This window comes from Periplaneta americana, chromosome 14 (genome assembly GCF_040183065.1).
Source record: "Periplaneta americana isolate PAMFEO1 chromosome 14, P.americana_PAMFEO1_priV1, whole genome shotgun sequence".
Taxonomy (NCBI): domain Eukaryota; kingdom Metazoa; phylum Arthropoda; class Insecta; order Blattodea; family Blattidae; genus Periplaneta; species Periplaneta americana.
Window position 1 is genome coordinate 20283275 of NC_091130.1, and position 12684 is coordinate 20295958.

Here is a 12684-nt window from a genome sequence, read left to right on the forward strand (position 1 = left end):
GGGGTTTAGTTAACACCTACTTTCAGTTGGGTTAAATGTTTAACTCGGAGCTAACAACAGAATGGCTGCTGTAAATAATGTTTTTGACACAGAATTTCTCTATTTAATTTTTTAAATTAATTTAATTGAATTGAATTTATTTATTTAACTAGCTAGCTAGTGAGTACAAATTAAAATTATAATACAAAAATGTTTCTAGCCACTACCGTAAGAGCCAGGCTCGTGTACGGTGTGGTCTTAGTCAATAATCTATACTAATAATAACTCTGTAGCCAAAATTTTTCTGGTAATTTTCGATTTTCCAAAAATAATTGGTGTTAACATATATAATTAACCATCCTGAAACCGAAAATCGCTTTTTTGAAATTTTTGTTTGTATGTCTGTCTATCTGTCTGTCTGTCTAGATGTTTGTTACCTTTTCACGCGATAATGGCTGAATCGATTTATATGAAAATTGGAATATAAATTAAGTTCGTTGTAACTTACATTTTAGGCTATATGTCATTCAAAATACTTTATTTAAAAGGGGGGTTATAAGGGGGCCTGAATTAAATAAATCGAAATATCTCCCTTATTATTGATTTTCATGAAAAATATTACATAACAAAAGTTTCTTGAAAAATAATTTCCGATAAATTTTATTCTATACAAAATTTTGATAGGACTGATATTTAATGAGATAAATGAGTTTTAAAATTACAATAACAACGGCATCTAAGGAGCTGTACTGAAATAAAAACGAATGACTTCGTCTATAAGGGGCCTTGGACAACAACAATCGAAAGCTATTAAACATAGCCTACAGAGAATGTTTCTGTGTTTGTATGAAGTAATATCGGAAGCTAATTAATTGTTTAATTATTATTTCACCATTGGAAAGTGTAGTTTCTCTAGATGGACATAATTCTACAATGTTATTACAGTAACTTCTGAAACATATAGCAAGTAATATAAAGTGTAAACATTAAAACTAAATGATATGTCAATCTTCATTAAACTATGGTTACATAATAATAATAATAATAATAATAATAATAATAATAATAATAATAATAATAATAATAATAATAATAATATTTATTAATACTATACACTTGAGCTACATTAGGCATTGCAGCCCGAAAGAGCAGAAGCTCGTGCTCGGGCGCAGTTCAGATCAGTTATACAAAATATATCACAAAATTACAAGAGTTCATTGAGCACAATCACATTAATAAATGGTAAAATACATACAGCATGTAATAACAGGGTCTATATACAAATAGAAAATACAGAAGTACATGAATATTAGAGTAACAATTTTAACTCAATTAGCTTAAACAATTAAATAATTAATCTGATTTGTTTCTTAAATCTATGTGTGTTAAGTGTACTTAGCTCAGGGTAAGCTCTAATTAATGTATTATATATTTTGGGTCCAAAATTTCTGCTGTGTTTTAATCCAGCAATTGTGTGGCATTTGGGAGTATTTAGAAAGAAACTGTAGTTTTGTCTCGTCTGGTATTCATGAGGATCATATTTAAATTTATTGTGGTTTTTATGGAAGTAAATCAGCAATTTTTGTTTATAAATTTGTTCTAGATTTGATACGCCAAATTCCTGAAAAATTAATTTTGTTGGGTAATCAAAAGGTTTATATAGACAAATTTTGATAATTCTTTTTTGGAGCAGATTTAAAGGACGGAGAGTCATGTAATAACAATTAACAAACATGTTAAAGGAATTGTCATTACACCAAATGATTGCTCTCTGGACCAAAATGACCGCATTTTAATTAGTTAAATACAATTTAAATTAAGTAACATATTAAACGATTTATCCTTCTATCAAACACGAATGTTCCCTGGATCAAACGTCCTATTTTAATTATGTAATTACTTTATATTTATTTCTAACAGGTGCAGCGGAGCGCACGGGTACGGCTAGTATAACATAAAATTTGCAAGGACAGTGTACTAAATACAGTAAGTAATTTAATTTAAACCGATAAAGAACACACAAGAGAAAAAAAAAAGAGAACAAGAGAGAAAAAAACGGAACTTTTTCTTTATTTTCTGCAACAATAATACATTTTATTCAACAACCTTTTTTTCTGTAAAATGATATTGATCTTCTAAATTGATTCTAATAATAAAAAGTAAACGAAAGTCATTTCATTTTCAATATATAAAGTTTGAAAATAGTAAAAAGTAACATCCGTGACAACACGAATGGCTAATATATACATTTTGTTTCAATAGCATTTATTAAAATAGACCTAAAGCATTCTCTACAGTGTCAATTTTATTAATAGATCTATCATAATTTGTTTACTCTAAATATTACTTGTACTTCCAGCATGTTCTCACAATTTTATGACAGCTATACATACGTAAAAGATACTTATTTTGGGGATGTGGATAACATTGCATGCAGGAAAAAACCAAACAATCTCTGGCATTCAGACTGTACGACAAAAGCTGTAAAGAATAAAAATGCAAAATTCATAGAGTTTACAAGTTACAATCATATTGGTGATGGATTTTAAATTCACTATCGACAACAAGAATCTGCATGGCAATCCCTTTGCACGGCCGACTTTTGCGAGCTACGGGTGGTCCCGATTGCTAATTTGCGGGAATGGCAGCGTTGCCACGGGGACAATAAGCCAGACAAATGAGCACGGCCGCGCGACCTCCCAAATTTGTTTGCATCTGTCCCAGCGCATCGCTAATCCCAGATTTTCTGCAACACTTCGCACACTTCAGTGGCGGAATGTTAACTGGCAGTTCCCCACTTAAAAAATCAGCGCCATTTACGTGACACATGATCTCTCATTATACACGCCACACGTTTTGCAATGATTAATTTCTTCCTTCATCTTGCGAATGATAGATATTCTAATTCCTTTCTTTGGATTATCATTTACAAGATATAGCCTTACTTACTTACTAGCTTTTAAGGAACCCGGAGGTTCACTGCCGCCCTCATATAAGCCCGCCATTGATCCCTATCCTGAGCAAGATTAATCCAGTCTCTACCATCATATCTCACCTCCCTCAAATCAATTTTAATATTATCTTCCCATCTACGTCTCGGCCTTCCCAAAGGTCTTTTTCCCTCCGGCCTCCCAACTAACACTCTATAAGCATTTCTGGATTCACCCATACGTGCTACATGCCCAGCCCATCTCAAACGTCTGGATTTAATGTTCCTAATTATGTCAGGTGAAGAATACAATGCGTGCAGTTACGTGTTGTGTAACTTTCTCCATTCTCCTGTAGCCTCATCCCTCTTAGCCCCAAATATTTTCCCAAGAACCTTATTCTCAAACACTCTTAATGTCTGTTCCTCTCTCAAAGTGAGAGTCCAAGTTTCACAACCATACAGAACAGCCGGTAATATAACTGTTTTATAAATTCTAACTTTCAGATTTTTTGACAGCAGACTAGATGACAAAAGCTTCTCAACCGAATAATAACACGCATTTCCCATATTTATTCTGCGTTTACTTTCCTCCCGAGTGTCATTTATATTTGTTACTGTTGCTCCAAGATATTTGAATTTTTCCCACCTCTTCGAAGGATAAATCTCCAATTTTTATAGTTCCATTTCGTACAATATTCTCGTCATGAGACATAATCATATACTTAGTCTTTTCGGGATTTACTTCCAACCCTATCGCTTTACTTGCTTCAAGTAGAATTCCCGCGTTTTCCCTAATTGTTTGTCGATTTCTCCTAACATATTCACGTCATCCGCATAGACAAGAAGCTGATGTAACCCGTTCAACTCCAAACCCTGTCTGTTATCCTGAACTTTCCTAATGGCATATTCTAGAGCGAAGTTAAGAAGTAAAGGTGATAGTGCATCTCCCTGCAAGATATAGCCTAGCCAATATAAATAAAGGTTTCAAAGAATGGAGAATAACTAGAGTGGATACGGGATGAGCTAGCATATTATGCAATGTGTCAAGAGCCTCTTTGCACTAAACTGCTACTAACTACCTGGACATGGCAGCTGCTATTATAGAAGACAAAGGCATAGATGAATTACTTGAAGATTGCAAAACTTACTGACTTTCCCGTTTCAAACGCTAGAAGCACTAATGTAAAAATTGACGTTCCTGCCATCTGTTTTGTGTAGGAATAACTAACTACTCGATACGTCTAGCAGCGCACTAAGTGCCGAAATACACCGTGTCCATAAAGTTTCAGTATCATTTTAATTAATCATTGCTCAGAAATCACATGACATAGAGAAATACGGTTTTTTGAAACATGTACCACATCTCTGAAAATGTTGTTTTCATTCTTTTCGCGGATTTTAATTAAGGGGTTAGGTACAGCTTACAGCAGTAAAATTTTTGGAAATTATCAACATTTTTTTCCCTCTATTATTGTATTTTGTACAATAATGAAAATTCGTATGTGTATAACACTGTACTTCTGCTATATGAAAAAAAAATATATATATATTTTTAAGATTAAAAAAAAATTATTTATATATTTTTTCAAAATTCAAATTGGTGGCAGTTCACTGTGCAGTGCACTTTCTCCATTTGTGACATTATTAATTCAAATATAATTTTAGCAGATCAAACAGCCAGTCTTGAATTTATGGTATTACGTAATATATGATTCTAGATATGTTGTGTATAATTTTCATTGCCATATAACCAGAAAAGCAGCAGGCAAAGACAAAAAAGTATTAAGTGTGCACCTTTGCTCCAGCCTACCCTATAGGGGGTACAATGGCCAAAGCGTGCCTACATCCCGGGTCGAGCTCAAGGCAAGCCAAATAGATAATACGTCTGCATCACTATTAAATAGTGATTTTAGTAAAGAGCTAAATAAATTACAAATGACTACAAGCAGGAATATCTTTGATGGAACGATAAGTAACTGAATTGCAGTGAGAAGGTTAAAACGTATGATAAGACCTATTTTATAATGGAGTTGAATGCCCGGCCCGGGCATGAGAGCGGCTCCATTTAGTCGGCCCGAGCTGCTCTCGCTCCACAAGGCACTTCAATTCCAAGCCAGAGCAGAACGCTCACGCAGTGGCGGACTCGCATTACAGCTACCTTCCCTGCATTAATATAACAAGAGCCACGGTTGTTCTAGTCATTCAGTCTGTCAGTACGTAATAGTTTATAAGGATATTACATCAATCCATTGTACATTACAGAATTTATAACACTCTTATTAATTTAGTGAAATAAACTTCGCTCTATGCACACACACAAATCATTAGGCTTATTTACATAACCCATACGCACATACTGCAATCTACGAGACAGGCGTATGGCTTCCACTTCCCCTACTTGCTGTGGACAGAGTTCATCTGCCAATATAATATAATATAATATAATATAATATAATATAATATAATATAATATAATATAATATAATATAATATAATATAATATAATATAATATAATATAATATAATATAATATAATATAATATAATATAATATAATATAACATAACATAACATAACATAACATAACATAACATAACATAACATAACATAACATAACATAACATAACATAACATAACATAACATAATATAACATAACATAATATAATATAATATAATATAATATATAATATAATATAATATAATATATTATAATATAATATAATATGATATGATATATGATATGATATGATATGATATGATATATATAATATGATATGATATATGATATTATGTGATGTGATGTGATGTGATATGATATGACCATAAATTAATACAACTTAAAGAAAATGTTTCTCAGGTACATTATATTAGAGTATTTATTCGATATTTATATTGCATTATAAGTTATTATAGTACATTTAGTAATATATAATTTTAAATTATACAAATATTATGATATATCATAGTATAGTATAATACAGTTCATGATATATAATATGATATATGATATATCATGAACTGTAATATACTATACTATGATATATCATAATACTTGTATAATTTAAAATTATATATTACTAAATGTATAATAACTTATAATGCAATATAAATATCAAATAGATACTCTAATATAATGTACCTGAGAAACATTTTCTTTAAGTTGTATTAATTTATGGCGTTCATTACCAACATATTTGTCATATTCAGTAGCATGTTGTAAATTTTTTATTTTAGTAGGTTATTTTACGACGCTTTATCAACAGCTTAGGTTATTTAGCGTCTGAATGAGATGAAGGTGATAATGCCGGTGAAATGAGTCCGGGGTCCAACACCGAAAGTTACCCAGCATTTGCTCATATTGGGTTGAGGGAAAACCCCGGAAAAAACCTCAACCAGGTAACTTGCCCCGACCGGGAATCGAACCCGGGCTACCTGGTTTCGCGGCTAGACGTGCTAACCGTTACTCCACAGGTGTGGACAGCATGTTGTAAAGAATAATGTCGTTGGATATTGAACTTCTTAATCAGTTGGAGTGTTTTATGCCAAATTAAACACTTTGCTAATCCACTGCTCTCCACCAAAAAGAACTCCTCCTCCCATGATACATTAAACGCATTGGGAATAGCGGGCCGCTTTAGTGTATGAGCGGAAGCTCCGTCTTCAAAGTTCGCTATCATACTGCAGAGTCACCACTGCACCGACACTGAATGACGTACAGTATGCATACGTCAGAGCGCTCGCAAGACCCGCTCTTTAAAGCACACAGCGCTCATTTCTCAGAATCAAGTAATGTGCCCAGCCCTGCCTTACACAGTACGATAAAAAAAAAGACTCTAGTCAGTCACAGAACGCAAAATAAACAAAGGAAGTGAAATCCGCCACTGGTAGCAGACAGGAAAGTGTCTATCACACTCGCATCCTACATAAGTAGCAGCAAGTTCCTAGAATGCGGTGCACAATACAGGTAGTTGGCTACAAGATATCGTCAAATGACAGGTTTCGAGGCGTTTAAATGGATTTGCCATTGTGCGCCGGGATTAGGGGCACGGAATAAACAGCTGTCATTATCACAACGGGCCGGGCAAACATGTCATTTTCTTGTAACTGCCAGCTGGGACAGTCGACAGCGGCTAATTTGGCCGTCAAAATGCCGTCCGCACTCAAGCACTTGCTTGCGTGACACTTTTCTTTGCTTGCTTCCATTCTTTCTTTCATTTTTCAACATTCATTCTTAAGTCCTGCATTTTCTCTTTCTTACCATCTTTATTCCTTTCCTAAGTATTTCGTTTTTCTTTTCCATTATTATTCTTTCTTCTTTATTTACTCTTTTCTGTATTTTAATATTTCCCTACTTTCTTCATATTCCTTTCTCCCGCCCTCTCTCTTTATATTTATTTCCTTTTAAACTCCTATTTTCTTTATTTCTTTCAACTCCTTATGTTTACGGCCAGGTTGTCTTGGCGAGAAGTTTTCAAATTATTTGTGAAAAATGAATAAGTCGTATTTATGATTAAAAATGTGGCAGTAATTTCGAAAAAAAAAATTGATTTTTTCGCCATATAATGTCATACACAAGTGGTCGTCAGCGCTCGCTGAAATGGGTAAAGGGTAAGCGGAGCCGTCCCGTGTGCTCCGTCCTGTAGCAGGAAGAGGTAGAGAGCATACCCGCTAGCAGCTACGAATGCACCATAGTGCAGTGTGTTCTCGTGGGTAACAGACGCTAGCCCCAGGGTGCTCTGTGTTGATGACCGCTGTCATACACAATCTTTTTTTTATTTTATTTTAGTTGGTTATTTAACGACGCTGTATCAACTACGAGGTTATTTAGCGTCGATGAGATTGGTGATAGCGAGATGATATTTGGCGAGATGAGGCCGAGGATTCGCCATAGATTACCTGGCATTCACATTACGGTTGGGGAAAACCATGGAAAAAAACCCAACCAGGTAATCAGCCCAAGCGGGGATCGAACCCGCGCCCGAACGCAACTTCAGACCGGCAGGCAAGCGCCTTAACCGACTGAGCCACGCCGGTGGCTTACACAATCTTAATCAGCAATAATCTTACATATAGTGCGGTATTGTATTTGCAACATTCATGGCGAAACAGAATTAATATGTATGTATTTATTCACACTGCAATGGGTATATACCCGGTGGCAGTGGTAACTAATTACACTCAATAATGACAATAATAAACTTATTAATTAAAAATACAATTAATAATAATAATAATAATAATAATAATAATAACAACAACAACAACAGGGAATATACTAAATTAAATGAAACGATCACTTAAAATAACATTTGAAATATTCTAATTTGTATCTTAAAACTAAGATCGAACTAAAACTCACGAGTATATGTTCATATCTGCACAAGTACCTTTCAAAATTACACTCATTTCGCTGTCAACTCACTCACTGCACTGGAACTACGACACATTTCACTGATTCTATCCTGATTTCACTAAAACTTCAAAAACATTTCACTGTTCAAATTCTTTGCACTGCCACTATAAACTATAAACCTTCACTGACAGGAACACGTTTCACTTACACAGCACTTCACCGACACGACATACTTCTTCACTGATACAACACACTTCACTGACACAACATAATTCTTCACTGATAAAACACTTCAATAACAACATATCATTTACACCCTTTAAATACTGTGTATAATTACTCTCTATTAGTAAAGTCCTTAAGCCTATTTTTAAATACGTTTTTGGTTGTTGGTAAAGCCTTTAGTAAGTCTGCAGGTAAAGCATTCCAGTCCCTGATAGTACGATTGAGAAAAGAAAACTTTCCAGTGTCCGTCCTCTGTCTTCTTTCCCTCAATTTATATGAGTGGTCGTTCCTTGAAGAGTAATTTGGCGGCTGCAACCAATTTTTTATTTCTCTCCAGGCAGGCTCACCTCTGTATGTTTTGAACAGTGCGCATAATCGAATTCGCGTTCTCCTGTCCGTGAGTGTGTCCCATTTTAATGGCGAATTTTTCTGACAACACTTAAGAGCCCGTTTTTGAATCTTTCTTGGGAATAATAGTGAAGAGAAGCGAACAGAAGCATTTGAAATGTGGATATGGAGAAGAATGGAGCGCGTAATGTGGATAGGCTGAAATAAAGCTGTGCTGGAAAGAGTGGGTGAAGAAAGAATGATGCTGAAACTGATCAGGAAGAGGAATAGGAATTGGCTAGGTCACAGACTAAAAAGAAACTGCCTACTGAAGGATGCACTGGAAGGAATGGTGAACGGGAGATGAGTTCGGGCCAGAAGAAGATATCAGATGATAGACGACATTAAGGTATATGGATCATATGCGGAGACTAAGAGGAAGGCAGAAAGATTGGAGAATACTGGGTTTGCAGTGAAAGAGCTGCCTTTCAGCAGATAACTGTTTACTTTTTTATTTATAACAATAATAATAATGTTTTATTTACTTTCGTTATTTATAATAATGATAATGATAATAATAATAATAATAATAATAATAATAATAATAATAGCTATTTATTTATTTATTATAATATCAATGTGCTCGGCAACAGCCATGGGGCAATAATAATAATAATAATAATAATAATAATAATAATAACAATAATAATAATAATAATAATAGCTAATTATTTATTTATTATAATATCAATGTGCTCGGCAACAGCCATGGGGCAATAATAATAATAATAATAATAATAATAATAATAATAATAGCTATTTATTTATTTATTTATTTATTTATTTATTATAATATCAATGTGCACGGCAACAGCCAAGGGCCAATAATAATAATAATAATAATAATAATAATAATAATAGCTAATTATTTATTTATTATAATATCAATGTGCTCGGCAACAGCCATGGGCCAATAATAATAATAATAATAATAATAATAATAATAATAATAGCTAATTATTTATTTATTATAATATCAATGTGCACGGCAACAGCCATGGGCCAATAATAATAACAATAATAATAATAATAATAATAATAATAATAATAATAATAATAATTAGCTCATGCGATAAGTATAACATTGTAAACTAATTTCATAATAATGGTCCATGGGCGTGAATTTGAACTGCCACTGGGGGAGACCCTGGTGTACCAGCATCATGCGGAAGTACTGCGTGAAGTCTGCAGCCAGGTAGTGCCACTCGAAACTTCTGTCCAGCAGCCAGATCTTGGGGTCCTCTCGTTTTAGATCGGATTCGCACTCGCTCTTGTGAAGGTACACCAGACACACCTTTCCGATGCTATTTATTTATTTATTTATTTATGAGCCAATAATAATAATAATAATAATAATAATAATAATAATAATAATAATAATAGTAATAATAATAGTAAATTAAAAAACTCTTGTAAAGGCATACAATCTACAAGTTTAGGTGATGTTAGCTGCAGAATAATAGGGAGGATGGTGCTTAGATCCATTCCGAAGTTAGGAAGCGCAAAAAAATTCTTCGATTCGTCGCATTCGATCTGTAAAGTCATTGTATTGGCCAAGCGTCGTGTTATCAAAAATAAACAGTAGTAACTATCACTAAAATTACATGGGAATCCCATTATTGTCCTTAATAGCCTACAGGTCCACTCATGAATGGGTTTTTACATAAAACTGACAATGAATTAAGTAACAATAAAGCTGATTTAAAAAGGATATTCTTCTTCTTCTTTTTCTTCTTCTTCTCCTCCTCCTTCTTCTTTTCTTCTCATTAATATTATTATTATTATTATTATTATTATTATTATTATTATAAATAACGAAAGTATATATATAATAAATAAACAATAAAAATTTAGTCCACACCTGTGGAGTAACGGTCAGCGCGTCTGGCCGCGAAACCAGGTGGCTCGGGTTCGATTCCCGGTTGGGGCAAATTACGTGGTTGAGGTTTTTCCGGGGTTTTCCCTGAACCCAATATGAGCAAATGCTGGGTAACTATCGGTGCTGGACCCCGGACTCATTTCACCGACATTATCACCTTCATCTCATTCAGACGCTAAATAACCTAAGATGTTGATAAAGCGTCGTAAAATAACCTACTAAAATTTATTATTATCATTATTATTTAATTAAAATTTTTTTCGCAGAAACAACCAATAGCGAAATATTCAAGGTACAAAAGAGAGAGAGAGAGAGAGAGAGAGAGAGAAATGTAACGTTTACTCTGACGTCACTCCTGGTACCATGGAAACAGAAGAGTAAGTAGCTTTCCAAGCGGTCCGTTTCGAGCCATTTTTTATTTAACGTACCTGGAGGTTTTCACTCAACAGTGGGTGTACGGATTATGTACAGTATGCGTATTTACAGTATATGACTATCAAATAAAATAGAAAGTCCATATTATTGTGATTTATTGCTTTAATTCTAGCAGGCCTACAGACGTTTAACGCAATGTTTTGGATTTTCTTAAATGCCCTGTAAATGTTTTCTTTCATACTCAATGTAATTCTTTGTTCTCATTTTCTAATCATCTTTTAATCTCACTTTCCCATTTGGCCTATCTTACCTTGCTTTACTTCTTTCCTTCAATTTATCTTCCTCCATTCTCTCTCCCTTTCCTCCCATAACAAACAGCCTCTCAAGAAGTGCTGCTGGTCAGACACGGTATGATGGTGTTATTACAATAACGTGGCTTCAGAATGGTAGGGGAAAGCTACCAGACTGCCAGGCTCGTTGCACGAAACATCTATTCCTCGCCACCTGCCGCGTCCATTATCATCAGTAAACGCCTCTTAGGATCTGCTGGGGACCGAAATCAGCTTCCTAGGATCACAAGTAGTCAGCAAATTTACCTCTGCAACGGAAGCCAGAAGGCTGGGTGGTGCTTAGTTTCCTTCTGAAGTTAGGAAGCGCAGAAAAATTGTTCGATTCGTCGTATTAGATCTGTAAGGTCAGTCTATCGGCCAAGCATCGTGACCTTAAAAATAAACAGTAGCAACTATCACAAACTCCAATATTCTTTTGAAAAGATTAACTCCGTACGTAGATGAAATTATTGGGGATCATCAATGTGGTTTTAGGCGTAATAGATCGACTATTGATCAGATTTTTGTATTCGACAGATATTGGAGAAAAATGGGAGTATAAGGGTACAGTACATCAGTTATTCATAGATTTCAAAAAGGCATATGACTCGGTTAAGAGAGTCGTTTTATATAATATTCTTATTGAATTTGGTATTCCGAAGAAACTAGTTCGATTAATTAAAATGTGTCTCAGTGAAACGTACAGCAGAGTCTGTATAGGCCAGTTTCTCATGCGTTTCCAATTCACTGTGGGCTAAAGCAAGGAGATGCACTATCACCTTTACTTTTTAACTTTGATCTAGAGTATGCTATTAGGAAAGTCCAGGATAACAGAGAGGGTTTGGAATTGAACAGGTTACATCAGCTGCTTGTCTATGCGGATGGCGTGAATATGTTAGGAGAAAATCCACACACGGTTAGGGAAAATACGAGAATCTTACTTGAAGCAAGTAAAGCGATAGGTTTGGAAGTAAATCCCGAAAAGACTAAGTATATGATTATGTCTCGTGACCAGAATATTGTACGAAATGGAAATATAAAAATTGGAGATTTATCCTTCGAAGAGGTGGAAAAATTCAAATATCTTGGAGCAACAGTTACAAATATAAATGACACTCGGGAGGATTTAAACGCAGAATAAATATGGGAAATGCCTGTTATTATTCGGTTGAGAAGCATTTGTCATTTAGTCTGCTGTCAAAAAATCTGAAAGTTAGAATTTATAAAA